Source organism: Amphiura filiformis, chromosome 4 (genome assembly GCF_039555335.1).
Source record: "Amphiura filiformis chromosome 4, Afil_fr2py, whole genome shotgun sequence".
NCBI lineage: Eukaryota > Metazoa > Echinodermata > Ophiuroidea > Amphilepidida > Amphiuridae > Amphiura > Amphiura filiformis.
This window is the reverse complement of record NC_092631.1, coordinates 60,794,484-60,812,229: the sequence shown is the minus strand read 5'-3', so window position 1 is coordinate 60,812,229 and position 17,746 is coordinate 60,794,484. Positions and strand designations below refer to the sequence as shown.

The 17,746-nt window shown below is 37.0% G+C and overlaps 1 long non-coding RNA gene across 1 annotated transcript; it reads left to right on the top strand.

Moving 5' to 3' along the window:
* The first annotated feature begins 3,751 nt into the window (after nt 1-3,751).
* Nucleotides 3,752-13,463, top strand: LOC140149895 (uncharacterized). Its single transcript, XR_011858767.1, has 3 exons — nt 3,752-4,069; nt 8,538-8,677; nt 13,432-13,463. It is a non-coding gene; the product is annotated as an uncharacterized lncRNA (long non-coding RNA).
* The last annotated feature ends 4,283 nt before the right edge of the window (nt 13,464-17,746 follow it).

The window sequence follows — 17,746 nt, the reverse complement described above, 5'->3', positions numbered from 1 at the left end:
CTATTCTCTACTTTTCTGTATCTGCAAAGCAACATAAAAAATAAACGATTTTCAAATTCCCTTTGTGTGTATGTACGAGTGGGTATCAAAAAGGTTTTGAAATCACCCAGAAGTGAAAGGGCTATATCGATGAAATGTTGTCAGTGTAATCACTGGTATTTATGTACATTATGGTCAAACAATGGTCTCACAAGTATGTTTGCTTTCTTTACAGGTGATGCTAGATGGGCGGTAAGCGCAAATCCTGCAAGGTGGAGAAAATTGAGGCACGCAGCGTGATTAAGTTCCTGCGTTTGAAGGGTTAGGCCTACGATGCCCAGAAAATCTATAATGAAATGAAGACTGTCTACAGTGATGATTGCCCGTCGTATGGCATTGTTGGTTTTTCGAAAAGGAATGTTTAAACTGGTTTAAGTGGACGGCCATCACTTACATGACTTTGGGATGATGCCGAGGCCACAGTGAAGAAAGTGGAGGATCTTATCATGAAAAGGTTATGCACTTACCGCCCATCTAGCGTCACGTGTAAAGAAAGTGAAATTGAGACCATTTTTGGACCATAATGTACATGATGTACATAAGGACCAGTGATTACACTGACAAAATTTCGTCGATATAGCTCCTTCACTTCTGGGTCTGGGTGATTTCAAACCTGTTTGATACCCGCTCATATATATTAATTAAGTTCAGATTTGGAGGACGATCACAACAATATATACTTAAAGCAATACCAACGTTATGATAACATATTCTAAACTCAAATGACACAATTTAGTAGAAAATAACTGTACTTTTTAAGACACAACCGACTTTGCCAGCATCACTCACTCATTTATATCCTATTCCTAGTTGTCCTGTCACTACTGCGGCATTGTTTCTTTTAGCAACATAATCGGTGTTATAATGTTAATGAATGCTAGCACTCGAATGATGTCGTCGATACATGCTTTCCTATTCGAACAGTTTGTGGTTTTGAAACAAAGTCGCGAGCAAAGGAACCTCAAACAATTAGCATTAATTGTTATGAATTATATAATAATACTCACAATTTGACTTCGTCTGTTTTATGGAACACGCACGACTAGCACTGAATGTTTTCATGTAGGCCTGTAGAGTATAGCATTACACATCTAAAATAATAATTTTGTGGTGACAAGATGCCCTTTATACTTTGGCGTGAATTCCAAATGTGATTATATGATTAATCTTTTTATAGACTTAAGGTGGTACTACACCCCTTGATAAATTTGTGACTATTTTTGCACTTTTCTCAAAAATAATAACACACTGGTAACAAAAGTTATGTACAGGGTGTCCCAGAATGATCTATACCTGAAAAGATGGAATTTTTTTAGGTATGAAGGGCATGTTTATCGGTTATATTGTTTTGCATTTTAAGTTCTACATATATTTAGCTTTCTCAGATTTTTTAGATATTAAAGATTGGACGTTTTTAGTAGAAGTTATAGAAGATTGCGTAAAATGGTGAATTCTAAGTTTTGACAATGCAACCTATTTTGAAAATCTGTAAAATTACTAACCGTTCAGCACAAAGTTATTTGGAAAAAGTTATGCAGGTATATTTTTAGTTGTGCCCCGTTCATATTTCCACTAAATATCCGATATCCATCTATTATTTATGACGATACGAATCAGTTAAAGTTGTTTGATTGACATTAAATGTACATAAAAAGATCCATGAGTTGATCAAGTGTGTTGTGCCATTTTTCAAGGATATGCGAGTCGTTTGCGCTGAAAATAAAAAGCAGGTTTTTCATCGATTTTACATTATTCCATGCCACGCCAAAACAAATAAAGGTAGCGTGCTGAAATTAACAGAATAAGTAGGAGACATGTCCAACATTATAATACAGGTATCAAAAATAGATACACTGCCCGTCTTCTATTTTTAGTTATTTTTGCAAACACGGTACAAATCATTCTGGGACACCCTGTATATTATAGGGACAAGGAATCCAGTTACTACACTGGAATTTCAGTGACTCAAGACAAGCGGTACGTTATTTATGATAAGAAAAGAGGTACTGCTAGAATGTACCTCATTTCTTTACATATATAATGAACTACTTGTCTTGAAGTAATTGCCCCTATAATATACATAACCTTTGTTACCAGTGTGTAGTTATTTTATTAAAATGCAAAAGTAGTCAAAAAATTTATCAGGGGGTGTAGTACCACCTTCAGGCGAGTCGAAGGGGAGAATGACCTGGCGGGTGCTGGCACTCAAATATTGAAACAAATTAAGCTGAAACACACGAAATGGTATTGGTTTTTATAAATGAGATTCCAAGCAATGATATTCGCCGTCGAAGTGATGTCTAATAATCGGATTAACTACCATAGCAGTAGGTAAAAACAATTTTCTGAATATATCGCGCTGCACTAGTACGTTCACGCGGTACCTCTGCATTTATCCATAGATGTCAAAGAGCAGGGATAAAGACCTGGATCGTAATTCTATAGAATATTCATATCATGCTGATCACTCGCACCTGTAAGATTAGTATCTTTGAAAAGAGCGGTATTGTATTCAATCTATGATTACAGACATTCACAGGTGATAAAAATAACCTGCTTGTAGTGCAGGGCGATATATACCAAAAATGATTTCACCTATTGCTATTATAGTTAATCCGATTATTACATGACTTCGGCGGCGAATACGAATTGTCATTTCCGCCCCATGTCCGTGATCTCGGGAGGGAAAAACGCCAAAATCTTTCGTTTTTATATATTATAGGTCTTACAATTAACTGAAGAATCGCAAAACCTATGGAAATATAAATGCAATTATTGGGTCCCTTGACTCATTTCCAATCATGTCCTATCAGTATTATTGAAAAGTAAAGTGCAGTATTTTAGTTAAATGGAAACTATGGTTCCAGCCCTTCCGCAACCCACATGTCACTATGTATTTTTCTCAGTTACTAAAATCTTTATCTTTGTATGGTTTCTACACTCAAGAACATCCACTACAATTCCCTAGGAGATTAAAAACCATTTTATTTCTCACAATTGATCCAAAGAAAACAAGAAATTCATTATTATTTTTTTCCGTAGCGTTAAACCATAATATTGCTCCAATTGAACATGGGGCATGGTCAAGATGAAAATCAAAAGTAATATCCGTACCAAAGCCCGGTATAGCATAATTATCGACATACTTTTAAAGTATGATGTTTTGCATAGACTTTTTGTCTCGAGTTTGGTGATAATATACGTGTTCGTAACTATAAAAATATTTGTCAACTTGTGAATCAAATGTGAATTAAGAAATATATTGCATTATATCCTTACAATTTTGATTAACCTTTTGCGTGGTTCGCAAATAATTTGAAGAATTTTTGCAATTTTTAGGAAATATTCCACCCAGTTATATATCACCACGTGGTCATTTTAATTCAAGGGCTTATACCACTAAATCAGACTTCTGCCAGCTTCTGCCCAAGTTTATCAGTCATATAGTGCCATCTTTACATTCAAAATGTGACAAATTGATATAATATTAGCAATTTTAGTGTTCAAAATCGTGTTTAAATACAATTTCTTAATGTGAATGTCACACAGGTTAAAAAGAAACGGGAATATTCGGGCAATATTTAAGACTATCTGCGCATGAAAAAAAAAAAAAAAATGTAGTTAGCAGTCGTCAAATCGGTCTTTTTTTATGTATCGCTGATTTTCTCAACAAGTAGCCGAGCAATGTTAGAAGCTAATGCATACCATGGTATGCAAAATGTTCTTCTCTAAGATGATATACATAATTTATACTTTAAAACTGGGAAAATATCTACTTTTGCACATAAACGTGAACTCTACTTTCATAACTTTGCGTGTATAAAATCAATGCGAAGAAGGTTTTTGTGGTGTGTTCTCTTTATCATCACACAGCTTGTCTCCCTTCGCAATGATGAAAAATTTCCACACGACGGTGTCGCTAACGCTGAGTTTTGCAGTGTATTCGAAAACATTTCATTTTCTCAAAATTTTTGAGAATCTACAGTCAAGCCAGAGAAGTAATTGGTGTGGTTGATGCATTCCTAGCCAGGTAAGCGTTTGAGTTTCTTTGCAAATTAGCTATTTTAAGCTCATAGTATCATGTCATGACATGGTTTGTGTACAGCTATGTACATGTACAGTACACCCATCGTATGGCTCGACATTACACAATTGTCACACTATGTCAGGCTGACGAGGCTGTGTCAGTGTTCATTCAATTGAAAATGTATCCTTGCTCGAGAAGTCAAGTCACAAATTTGTGCACCGCAGTGACCGATGAGCTTCCCACCCGAGTCTACACTGGATTTCAGAGAACAACGGCAATCCCTTGCTCAGATTTGTGCGAGCGCCCTGTTAATGATCGACGTACGCGGAACTTTGTGTTCACTTCAAGGGCGCCGATCTGCGATGAGTAACGATATGATGCACAATCAGCTAATCAGATATCTGTCTGTTGCTACGATTCAGCCAATCAGTACCCCACCTCCGTTTATACTCTAGACTGTGCACACGCTCTCAAAATGTAAACAAGTGACATTCATACATTTGCTATATAACCGCGCGCGCGATTGGTCGAGAGCCAGGCATATTCAGCGCTCATACATTCACACTATGTAACGGGCGCACGTGATTGAGTCGAGTGCCGGGCATAAACAGCGTTTATGCCCGTGTCCCGGATGTGCGATCGCCAGGTAGGAAAAATGAAGGAAAATCATGATTTTTGATATACGGTAATGTTGCTTTGTACGCTTTTTGTTATTATTTTTATGAAATAAGAATCACAAAATATAGTCCTACTGGTATGTATGAACTGGGTTCATTCATATATTTTCATGACTAAAAACCATTTAGTCATGAAAATATATGAATGAACCCCTAATTCATGCACGGCTACTTCAGTGTGATGATTTCGGTATAGAAAAGAATGCAAGAAAATCGTGTTAAGAATCTTACATCTTATTTTTTGTTATTATTTGATGAAAAACAATCACTGAATGTTTGGGAATGTATGAAAGGGCTTATTCATATGCCTCAGGCATAAACAATCAATCATGCTTGCGGGGCATTATGGGCCCTCAATTTCATGAATGAACCCCTAATTCTTCTCTGACAAAAACTTTACGAGACCATTGCATTTGAAATCTAAGCATGAATGCCATGCACATGTACATTGTACTAAGCGACAGTTCAAAATAGCCAATTCTCTCGGTCAGGGTTGTTCCATTCATTGCACTTAATGCGATTCTGTCGGTCAACATGATGTCACTTTTGCCATGATTGGGCTATTCCATCTCGCCCCTAGTGTGACACAAAGGGGACACTTACCGTTGCACTCAATGGGGGAAATCACAAAACATGCAACAAATAAATACTCTTGATGAAATAATTTTATGCTCGATTTCTTATCAGGGAAATCAATTTTTAAATAAATTACCATACTAAATTAATTGGTATTTTCTGTGCTGAGAAAATTTTCTTGAACTGAAAGGCCCTGTACAAACCAATAGGGATTTCATGAGGGTGTCCGCTTTGACAGACGTGGGAAGAAGTACATACTTTTGCAACATACTTCCATGTGTATGTGTATGTGTTTTTGTATACAATTTACAAAATTTATGTACGGTACTTATACAAAAGTACATACTTTTGCAACATACTTCCATGTGTGTACGTAGTCGTTTCTCCTGCATGCATTTTTACATATCAGAACCACGGGTATAAGCCCACCCCAGTGAAATCTGCCATCTAGGGGGTGGGCTTATACCCAGTGGTTACTGATATGCAAAAATGCATACTTTGCATAATTCAAGTATACATTTGTATATTATGTCATTATTGACTGAAAACTACCTCATGTGCTGTGTGCAAAACTACAATGTACATAGTATTTAATACATACCCGGAATTTTGGCAAAAGTATGTGGTTTTGCATATGCAAAAGTATACAGTACTTTTGCAAAATACATAATATATATAGGCCTATACGCCATATAATGCAATTTCTACATACATGTACCGTATAAGCACCCAGGGCACTTAACAAAGTCATTTTGGGTGGACAGTTATTTTTAACCTGGTTTACCTAATCTTTCGCAAGGGGCGTTTATTAGAGACGCTTAATTACGTATGTTATAGGTCCTGAGACGTTCTAGGAGCTTTTCTGGTGCAGAAAATGCATTGCAAGTTTACACTAGACTTGTAGTCCTCCAACTATTTCACTGTATTGACGACTTGACGGCTAACTGTCACTTCAACATTACATGTAATGTTACCCTTAATTGAAAATACCCTAGGTGGGTGCTTATTGGGGCATGGGAGCTTATTGGAACAAATTTATACGGTTTATGCAAAAATACATGCTAGTGTTTTTTGTTTAGCCAGGCTGAGTATCCACATTTTGAAGGACTTTTTTTTTTGCACCAATTTTCGCTCAAATTTTGGGACTTCAGGCAGAAATATGCCTGTACAGTGTTATGGGTAAAATTTTCAAGTTGATAAAAAATGTTTATGTCAGATTCAGTTTCTACACAAAATTTCACCCTAGAAAATGTTCCTTTTTAATTAGGATATCTTTCACTTTAAGTTTCCACCATTCTGGCTGCCAAACGTATAGTCAAAGCTTGAATGCTGTTTTATGAATATTAATTACGGTACAAATCAATGCATCAACCATGCATGATGGCAATGGACTCTAGCATCGAATGCGTAACTATGTGCCAATTTGAAGATTCCACAGTTCACAAGTAACTCAGTTCAGGTCACGAAGGCGAAGCCCCGGGGGCAAAGCATATCAGTAATGCTAAGTGCACAGGTAGTCGTTCTTCTATATAGCCACACCACATGCAATCTATTCAAAAATGCATACTGTGCAAAGTATTCAAAACTGCCTTATATCTGCATACAAAACCATGTACAGTTTGATGTACAATGTACTCACTACTAGCCTGTATTTATTTCATATTTTTGCTCAGGTACACCTGAGCGAATATATACATTCAGTTTAGACCTTGACCTTTGAACCTAAGTAGCTCCAAGTCAGGCTTCTTCTGCAAATGCTTTTGCTTTGTCTTCACTAGAAATATTTTATAGTATAATATTTGATAGGATAATGCCTGGTAATGGAAATGCAGACTATAAATGCTAGCTACTAAATTAACCTCACTCCCTATGACATAGTTCATAATATATATGCAGCAGTGAGATATCTAACTTGAGGTGGACATAGAATATTAGCCTCATTTCCCATGAAATTATTTATAAAACTGTGTTGTAGCCCATAGTGGAGGGTTTTTTTAACCTGGGGATGATATTAATCATAGGTGTTGACAGATTGATAGTGGTCTGGAAGTTCAAGTTAGTAAATTACATACTGCTCATGATAGCCAAAAACCATATTTAGCATTAGGGTTTATATTCATAAATATGCCAATAGTATATGATGCAAAACTATATACAGCACATCAGGCCACCATGCATGTATACTATCGCAATATACCAAGAATGAAGTTGATTGGTTGTTGCGATGTTGTGTTAAATCTGCAGAGTGGATTATTAATGAAAATGTGGGTAAAATATGCAATAAAAGCTGCTGAGTAGATTTATGAAAATGTAGGCGAAATATGCAAATTAGCTTATTAATATTCATAAATATGCAAATAAAACATGACATAGAACTATAATACAGCACATTAGACCACTATGTCCTATCACCATACCAAGTTTGAAGTTTAAGCTGCAGAGTAGATTAATGGTTTTGCTTCCGCCCGGACAAGCAAAAAACAAACATCCATTTGGATGATAACACAAGCTCCACATATGTGTGGAGGCCAAAATTCTAATATGGAGTCAACAGGTTTACAGAGAGAAACTCCTATCTTATAGCTAGGCAAATCAAACAGTCCGCTGCTGCTCAGAGATAAAATCAAACATGTATGAATATAGTTAAAGGCAAAAAAAAAATGAATGGAAGACTACAAACTGTGGATGGTAACATAAGGGGTGGTGCAATAATTATGTGTACCCCGGGGTGAATTCTCAAAATGGTCTGCCAAAATCGCTTGTCCCCCTTTGGCCGTGCTAAAAAACCTTTGCCCCCCTTTCGATGTGCTAAAAAAACCTTTGCCCCCCCTTTGACGTGCTAAAAATCATTGCCCCCCCCCTTACACATGCAAGATTTTGGGGAACCCAATTTAAAACCTTAAATTGTCTTAACATATAATGCGAAAGAAGCGAGCAGGAAATTTTGCATATTTGAAAGTGTTCAGAACGCTTTCCTACGCCTTTTAGGGCGTAATATAGAAACGGTGCCCAAAATATCTGTGCCAAAAATCACATACCCCACACGTTCAACTTGCCAAAAACCGCTTGCCCCTTCGACCTCACAACAAATGCTTGCCCCCTTTGGCCTGCCAAAAATCTTTGCCCCCCCTATATTCACCCCGGGGTACACATAATTATTGCACCACCCTAAATATATGAGAAGTTCTTCTTCAACCTATTTTTTTTTTTTTTTTCAGATTTTGCTTGCTAAATATGTGAAAGGAGATTACAACAAGAGTGCTGTAACAGTTGCAAAAATACTTTTCTGTTCTCTCTGCCGAACCCCACAAGAGCTGCAATCAGACAATGTTGTACATTTTACAGGTGTTTGGCTCAGGTAAGGGTCCTATATTTCCTATATTTTTAAGATTTTCCTATATTTCCGTAGAAAGTTTCAAAAAGCCCTATAATCCCTATATTTTCATATTTGGAATATTTTTTGCTGAAGGTCTTTGTATTAAATATACTAGTTCACCCGTTGCTGTGAGAGTTACTGATAGCGATGCTATTTGACCCCTGATGACCCCTTTTGACTTTTCATGCTCCCGTGATATTAAAATGTAGCCCCTGGATGACCTTTGACCTCGGATGACCTCGATTATACTTTTTACATGTTCCCCTCATATCGAAGATTCCACCTACTAAGTTTGAGCCCGATCGGACAAAAATTGAAATTTGACACCTCCGTAATGACCATTGACCTCGGTTGACCTCAATCTTATTTTGGGCATATATTCCTCTTGTATCAAGGATTCCATTGAGCCCGAACGGACAAAGTTTGAAATTTGACCCCTCCGTAATGACCTTTGACCTCGGCTGACCTCGATTTTATTTCGGGCATACATTCCCCTCCTATCAAGGATCCCACCCACCAAGTTTGAGCCCAATCGGACAAAGTTTGAAATTTTGACCTTTGACCTTGACCTCCGATGACCTCGAAAACCACACGGTCAACATGCTTTTTTGGATACCTATCCATATCCGTAATATCGGATCGATGTGTCGCAGCGCGGCGAAACGCATAGCCGGACAGACAGACAGACACACACACTTCGCTGGTTATTTTAGTATAGTAGAAATGCCTCCCTGGACCCCACCAATCAGGTTTATTTGTATCCATCTCTATAATTCCAGGTTGCATTTTTGCCCTGCAATTTCAGTTAATTCTCTAACTTCTTGGGGCTTTGCCATATGAACCTACACTAGACCTTTTCATAGTTCATGTTGAGATTTTGCATATAAAATAGAGATAATCAGTGTGGTGTTGAATGCTGACATCTTGTGGGTACACGCCATGATGGCCGTTCGTGCTCGATCTCCATGAGTGAACAGCAAAATCACCGTGTTGATGTGTGGTCGTGCATCTTGAACTCGCCACTCAAAAAAGGTGGCAATGTTACATTTTCCCAAATTCGACTCAAATTAAATGATGATATCTCTGCCAAGCAAGAAGTTATTGTCACGCTTGTGGTCTCATTTTATTGCTAAATAAAATGCACTTTCAACCCAGTAAAAAGAATTCCATTAGCCTTTTTAATACTGACACTGCTTCATAGAATTCAGAATGGGCAGAGTGGCGGAGGTGGGGGATGTGGCACACACAAACTCTATGGGATTGATATTTTAGTGCATAATCTGCTTCTGTAAAGACTGTAAATTGGATTTTTACTCTATTTAGCATCTAAAAGACTCATGAACTTACAGCTAAACAATTCTACTTATTGGTTTAGTCTAGAAAATACAAACTTTTCCATACAAAACTACCCGTTTTCATATCAAACACTGTAGGGTGTCTTCAAAATCTAAAAGTTACTGTAAAATTTTTATTACCCGTACTGACTCGAGTATAGTCCCACCCCGTTTTTGGGTGAACATTTTTCAAAATTGGGGGGTGGGACTATACTCGAATTTCAAAAAAAAATAAAAAAATTTGAATGCATTTTGAAATCATTAATAGAGTATGACATGAATACAAAGTATCAATTTTCATATTATAAATACAAAACATCTTTTTTTTTTTTTTTTAGGTCAACCATGAATGATCCTACCATGTAGGTCTAGGTCCTGGGACACTCCAAAGCCGAAAAAATAAATAACTTAAAAAAAAAAAATTAAAAAAAAAATTCTGAAATTTTTGAAAATTTGGGGATGGGACTTTACTCAAGGTGGGACTATACTCGCGTCAGTACGGTACTTATCCTACCACAGTCAAAGTATAGATTTTCTGAAGGGAATTTGATGAGGAATCTAAATATGGACTTACTTTTTCTGTATGGGGTAAGGGCAAAATGTTTCAGTTTAAAATATGTTGAATTGTAAAAAAATCTAACATACTTTGGGACACCCTGTATTCTGAGATTGCCAAACAGCTGTGATTTTGGTTTCTTCTAAAAGTCAGTGGGCTCCCCCCATTTTGCATTTGTTTTTAAATTTCTCGTGAGCTTTGAGACAAACCTTTTTTTTTTTGCCTAATAAGCAATGCATTAAGTAACCCATTTTTTATTTTAATTTTTTTTATTCCACCCTGTATAACTTGAAGGTCACCCTGTATAGTGAATTGAAGTGTGTGTATTTGAAATGCTTATGCCTTCAGCTTTCAAAAAAAAATGTATACTTTTGCTAGTTTAGGGTTGATAATTATGGAGATAATTAGAAACACGATTGGTGTAAAAAGTCATAATATTTGTGATGTAACGTTAAGGGTGGCGAGTCCAGGACACATGGCCGTGTGGCAAGCTGTGACCATGCTGTAGTGTCTGATGCATGAACACGCAGATCAGTTGTACCCACAAGATGGCTTAAATTGGCTGACAGCCTCTATTAATCCCTAGATAGTTAAAACTATTTCTTGCAACAAGACAAAATAATTTAACTATAGTTTCATCAAAATCAGAGCAAGTTCCATTTTAGCCCATAGCGGGGAAAAATTGGACCTATGACGTCCCAATTTTACTCTTTTGCCCATAACTCCATAACAGTACATCATAGATTGGTCAAAGTATACCTTTTTTGAATCAGAATTACCAGTGAGTCACGATAGTGTGAGTTTTGAACTGAGTAATTTTGACCCTTTGTGCAAAGTTCAATGACCCTTTTCTACTACATGTACATGTAGAATGAGAGTAGGCCCTCCCTATTGTTAAATTGCCTCCATAGCCAGATTAATTAGCACTATAAGGCCATGTGTTTTGAACTCACCACCCTTGGCGTTACATCACAAATATTATGAATTTTTACACCAATCAAGTTTCAAATTAGAATATCTATCAACCCTAAACTAGCAAAAGTATACATTTTTGGAAAGCTGGAGGCAAAAGCAATTTAAATATACACATTTCAACTCATTGTACAGGGTGACCTTGAAGTTATACAGGGTGGAATAAAAAAAATCCAAATAAAAAATGGGTCACTTAATGCATTGCTTATAACTTGCAGTTATAAACTGAAAGTAAACAACATTGATTTGGTTAGAGGTTAGGGGGAGCCTACTGACTTTGGAAGAAAAAAAATCACAGCTGTTTGGTAATCTTGGAATACAGGGTGTCCCAAAATATGTTCAAATGTTTTTACAATTCAACATATTTTGAACTGAAACATTTTACCCCTAACCCATACAAAAAAAGTAAGTCCATAATTAGATTCCTCATCAAATTTCCTCTCAGAAAATGTAAACTATGACTATGATAGGATAAGTAATTAAAAATTTAGGGCAACTTTTAGATTTTGAAGACATCCGCATTGCTTACTACAGTGTTTAGTATGAAAACAGGTAGTTTTGCACATAAAAGTTTGCATTTCATAGACTAAACCAATCATAAAGAGTTCAAAATGATTAAAAACAATTAGCAGAATAAATAATTTTTCAAAAGAGCTCTTAACCATGTCTGTAGCCCATATGGATGCAAAGATATGATCAGTTGATTCAACACGCACACACAAAATCTTTATTTCCCATAGACTTTGCACATACCGCCACCGCCTCATCCCCCACCTCGGTCATTCTGAACTCAAACAACTCTAACTCCACTATCTTAGCTGATAAACAATTCTCCTTTGGAGGTCTGATAGGGCACACATTTAGCTACAACATGACACCAAACACACTTCAATACCTGTTTAAGCAGAGATATAACAATTTGAAGGAGTCTCAAAAACCACCATTTTTGGGTGGTGAGTTCAAAACGCGTGGCCATAAATACTATTCATCTGCCAAATATGACAACTGTAACATGATTTGCACGATTGTAGTGCATGTAAACTGAAATCTCATTGCACTATTTCATGTCCTAAACCATAATCCCCGAAGCTGTAAATAAAGTTTTAGCTCATTTTGGACTTAGCGTACATTATTCTCTTCCAATTTATTTAATATGGATTCCCCAGAAGTAAATGACTGCCCAATTTACCCTTTACTAAACGTTTGTTTTATAGTTATTGTTATATGCAGTATTTTTAACTTTTTATGGCCCCACTGAGCCCACCATATGCATATGGGTGACCCTGCCCCGCTTCACAAATTTGTTTGTCTCCTTTACTATTGTAAGGCTTGCAGTCCTGAGATTAGGTTTGTATGTAGCCAAGACACATGGCTTTTATATGGCTCAGTCAGGTCCCTTCTAACCTTAAAATTGACATCCCTAGACTAGTCAGAAAAAGGGCAAACACTGCTCGGTCACCCCTATTGCACTATTTGAAGTTGCTTTGTCCAATAAAGCCTTGAAATTATTGTATTATTCTTATTCCAGTTATATTAGCAATTCTGTAAACAATATTATCCAGATACGCAACACAAATATTCTTATGCATGTCATTTTAAGTGTCCATGTGCCATTTTCGAAAAACTAGGTGAATGTAATACAAAAGCAACCCGGTTCCAAATGCTTTTGAACTATGTTTATTCAAACAAAAGAAAGGAATTCCACTATTGCTGGAGTGTGGCTAACATGCAGTACAAGCAGATCAGGAAATAAAGTTACATTAATTATAACTGTTCCAAAATGCTAATAACACATTCATGAGTATCCACAGTCAATTGTACAAATGTATGTATTTCTTACTATCTTCTCTTTCTGTGACTCTTTTTATCCATAGAATCATTTGATGCCCTCGTTGATGCTACAAGGAACAAGTGACAACATCCATGAGCGACACAGTCAGTCATGTTAGCAGAGGTGAAACTTTCTCAATCGTCAACATCCACAGATGCGTATAAAAATGAATGATACAAGCTGCATAAATATGATGAACAAATACATTCACTTTATCTATTTAGAAATGAAAGGCTTTTAAGACCAGCACATTTACATGGATTTGTTTCAGTGAGTGGTCATTTCATATTACCAGTGTTAGCAGAACTCATTGTAAAGCTGACAATGTGGCTATAAATTCAAGTCAAATCCCTACCTTATTAGAATGAGAAGCATGTTCTTAAAACATATGGAAACTATATTTGGCAAATAATGTGAACTATAATATAACCTTTCTTAAGATTTTGTGAATGATAATTAGCAGTGTTCAAATATGCCTCAAAAAGTTACAGGCCAGCCGGCTTGACCTTAAAAGTTACCTGCCAGCCGGGCCGGCAACTAGATGCCAGTCAGAAAAGTTACCGGCCAGGCCAAAAAGTTACAGGCCAATGGCCTGCTGACTGGCCCTATTTGAATGCTGATGATTAGCCAAGTCAAGTCCAGACAAGTCAAGTAATACTTTATTATACTATTCAGCAAATTACTTCAGCGGTGTCGATGTCCTTCTGCTTTGTCTGATTATCAAATAAAAAAACTACATTCTTATAAATAATTATTCGAACACTTTTAAGGGATTATTGGAAATGGTTGACCTCTCTACCCCTGTATAATGTTTGCATGCCCAATATGCTCATCTTCACCATATCTTCTCCCAACATTGTTTGGTGGGGAAAGGGAAGGGTACGTATGTTGAAGATGAACATTGAGATAACACTACTATAATCCTTAGTTTCCAGTGACTCATATAGCGTATGCACTGTACTAAGAAGAACAGGGAATTGGGTGTTCGAACACATTTGTGACCGTACACCACGAATGAGCGTAAATGTCCTCAATTGTATTCTGAGTTACAGTGTAAAATGGGCATGAAGGTCGTATTCATAGGTACCTCAATTTGGTGCTACGTGTACCTCATTTAATGAGATACACGTAGCACCAAATAGAAATACCTATGAATATGACCTTCATGCCCATTTTACACTGTAACTCAGAATACAATTGAGGACATTTCGTCGTCCGTATTCCATAGTGGCGTATAGTGGGGCGCCGCGAATAAACAACTTTTCGAGAAAATCGGGTTTGAAGAATTGCCAATTTAAAATCGAGTTGTGTAAATCAGACATTCATTATATTTTGTAAATGATGTGAAATTTCTGTAGTAAACTTAATAGATTTTATTGTTATATATTTTTCAAAAGAAATAAATACATACTATTGCTGACAAACTGAAAATAAAACTATACGTCACTATGGAAAACGAACAAAACGCAATACCCTAACCTAACGTTAACCGTGACGCCACCTCGGTCGCCGTGTAATCCCTATGGCGTTACTTTTCTTCGTTCGTATTCCATAGTGGCGTATCGGTCCGATACGTGTACGCCACTATTACATACGATGTTTTTCATTTTTGCCGATATTTCATAATTATAAAATGTGTATAAAAACAGGCTTGTGGCCGGTTGGAGATCGGAAGATCGACAAGAAGTGAAAGTGTGTCGATACCGCAGGTTGAAGTAATTAAATACAAAATAATTAGCTAATTATGACTGATGAGACTTAGAAAAATGAAAGAGAACATCATTAAAAACATATGTGCCAATTTTCAAAAAAATGACCAAAAATCACTATACGCCACTATGGAATACAGCCGACGATTTACGGCTCATTCGTGGTGTACGGTCACATTTTGTCCGGGATTGTAGGTCACACGTTGCTACGCAGTTTGACTAGCGAGGGAGGTGCCAATGTGATTCTAGGGTTCAGTCTTTGATCAAGTAATCTCAGGGGCGTAGCAAGAGCATCAGGGGCCTATGGACAAGGAGCAGTACGGGCCCTTTTAACCAGGGCGGGATTTAGCCTACCTTATTGGGGCCCTGGACCAGGCCAAAATTTGGAGGCCCCGAACTCACATGCCGAGGAAGGTATATGCACTCAAGTCAGTGGCCAATTTTTGGTTTAACTGGGGGACTAAGGGGGACTAACATATTTTGTTGAATTCAATTTCAGACTATCTTGGCCCCAGATCAACATAAATTTTTGAATTTGAATAAGCGGAAAATTTTACAATTTTGCCCTATTTTGACCAAAAAAAGATGCTGTTATTGGGGTTACAAGAAAGATGCATAGGGCAATTTTGGGGGCCCCCCAATTTTTTTTTTTTTTTTTTTGGGGGCAAATTTGCCCTGGTCCCCGGCCCATCTGACCCAATGCTATAAAAAATCCGCCCTGCTCTTCATTATCAGCCCTTATTTAATTTTTCGCTTTTGTGCTCGGGGCCCCTGAACCTCGGGGCCCATGGACTTGGCCCATCCTGTCCCCCACTTGCTACACGCCTGAGTAATCTTCATGTGTATGCCAATTGAGTTTGTCATCAAAATAAATAAATAAATTTCAGAATTTATATAGCGCTTTTTCCAGAGGATGCAAAGCGCTGTAATTTCGCCACGTGGTGAATCATCACAATCAGATCGCATCAACTAGGCTAGTTGCAGCCGAACCTGGCGCAAACCTATCCGCACTTAGATTGTAACATCCACCCATTTTCTGCAGCTCCCCAAATTCCATTGGGTGAAGGAAGTTTTTGATAACGAAACAACTAATCACCGATTTTGAAAGCAGGAGGAAACCGGAGATCCCGGAGAAAACCTGAGAGAGCAAACATGGATCGGGATAAACCAAGTGCACATGAGTCCTTGGGCGCATGCTGGGATTGAACCAGGGACCTCAGTGGTGCAAAGCGAGGGAACTACCGCTGCGCTTAACTCGCCTCCCTCAATCATAGTGCCAAGATATTTATATGAGGACACATGCTCCACATTACTACCCTTCACCACTAGGGTTTGGAGTTGTACTTGACGCCCTAAAATCAATTATCATTTCCTTAGTTTTGGAAACGTCTCAAGCTATGCAATGTTATTTTGCGTATGTATACAACATGTCACATTATCCAATTCATTCCAAGGCATAGGTTTTAAACCTTTAGACACATCTGCTTCTGCTTGAGAACATATTACTGTAGCACTGAGTAATTCAATTTGATCATTTATCTTACAATTTAAAGCTACTTCATGAAAGTTGGGAATTCCCTTTACCGTGTAATCACAGTAAACAAAGTCAGGACTATTTATGTACTCGGAATCCCCTAGAATGTAAAGTGGATATTACATCATTTTGGAAATTCCCCAGGAAGTGGTGTAATATGAAAGGTTAATGTTTAAAATTAGTCTTGGAAATTTCCAGATTACATCTTATTTTGTAAAAGAGTGCTATAGAACGGGACATTTATTTATGTTTATGTATCAGAAGATTATCATGTTTTACTTTCATTTATTCAGATACTGTTAACTTTTCAAACAGTGTGTTTTCTTGTGCACTCTGAAGTGAATTTGGGTGAAAGGTGTGTTTGGCCTTGACGACTCCGTAACAATATTTGACTCACGTTGCTGTTGAATCGCACCTGCTGTCCCAAATCTACAGAGTGTATACACATTATACACACATACAGATAATACAACTTCTTTTGTATAAATTAATGTAGTTTTAGCCGACAGAAAAAGCATAATATAAAAAACATGTTGTGCATCTTCAGTGTTTTAAGGAAATCCATTCAAGCTATTTTAAGTTAAGAGCAGTCCTTCTGATTTCATGCCATTGCAACTCAAGTTTTCAAATTTTTGTTAACTGCTCTGAAACATGGGAAGCATCATTACATAAAGGGTTCACAAAAAATAACTCCCCTTATAATTACAAAACATTTTTTTGCTTAACTTGACATACATTTCGTTGATTTGAAAAATTTAAAAACATGTGAATAAAGGAATTATTTTCCTACCCTCCCAAAGTTCTTTTTAATAAAAATCTGTTTGTTTTGGCCAAAAATAATCACATTTTCCAAAAATGATGCTTTCAGAAAAAGTTGCACTTTTCCACATCCTATACATGTAACTTACAAAAACATTCTCGATATCAATGTTTTGATTGATTTAATGGTGTTTTTGTGTTCTTTCATTTTATGTATACGATAACCCAGTCACCCATACAATCATCTTGCAATTTAAAACAATGATTTATTGACATGTAGGGGGTATTTCTAGAAGCTTTTGAGCCGGTGTGTCAAAAATGGTAAAATCAATTACAAAACATTTCTTTGCATAACT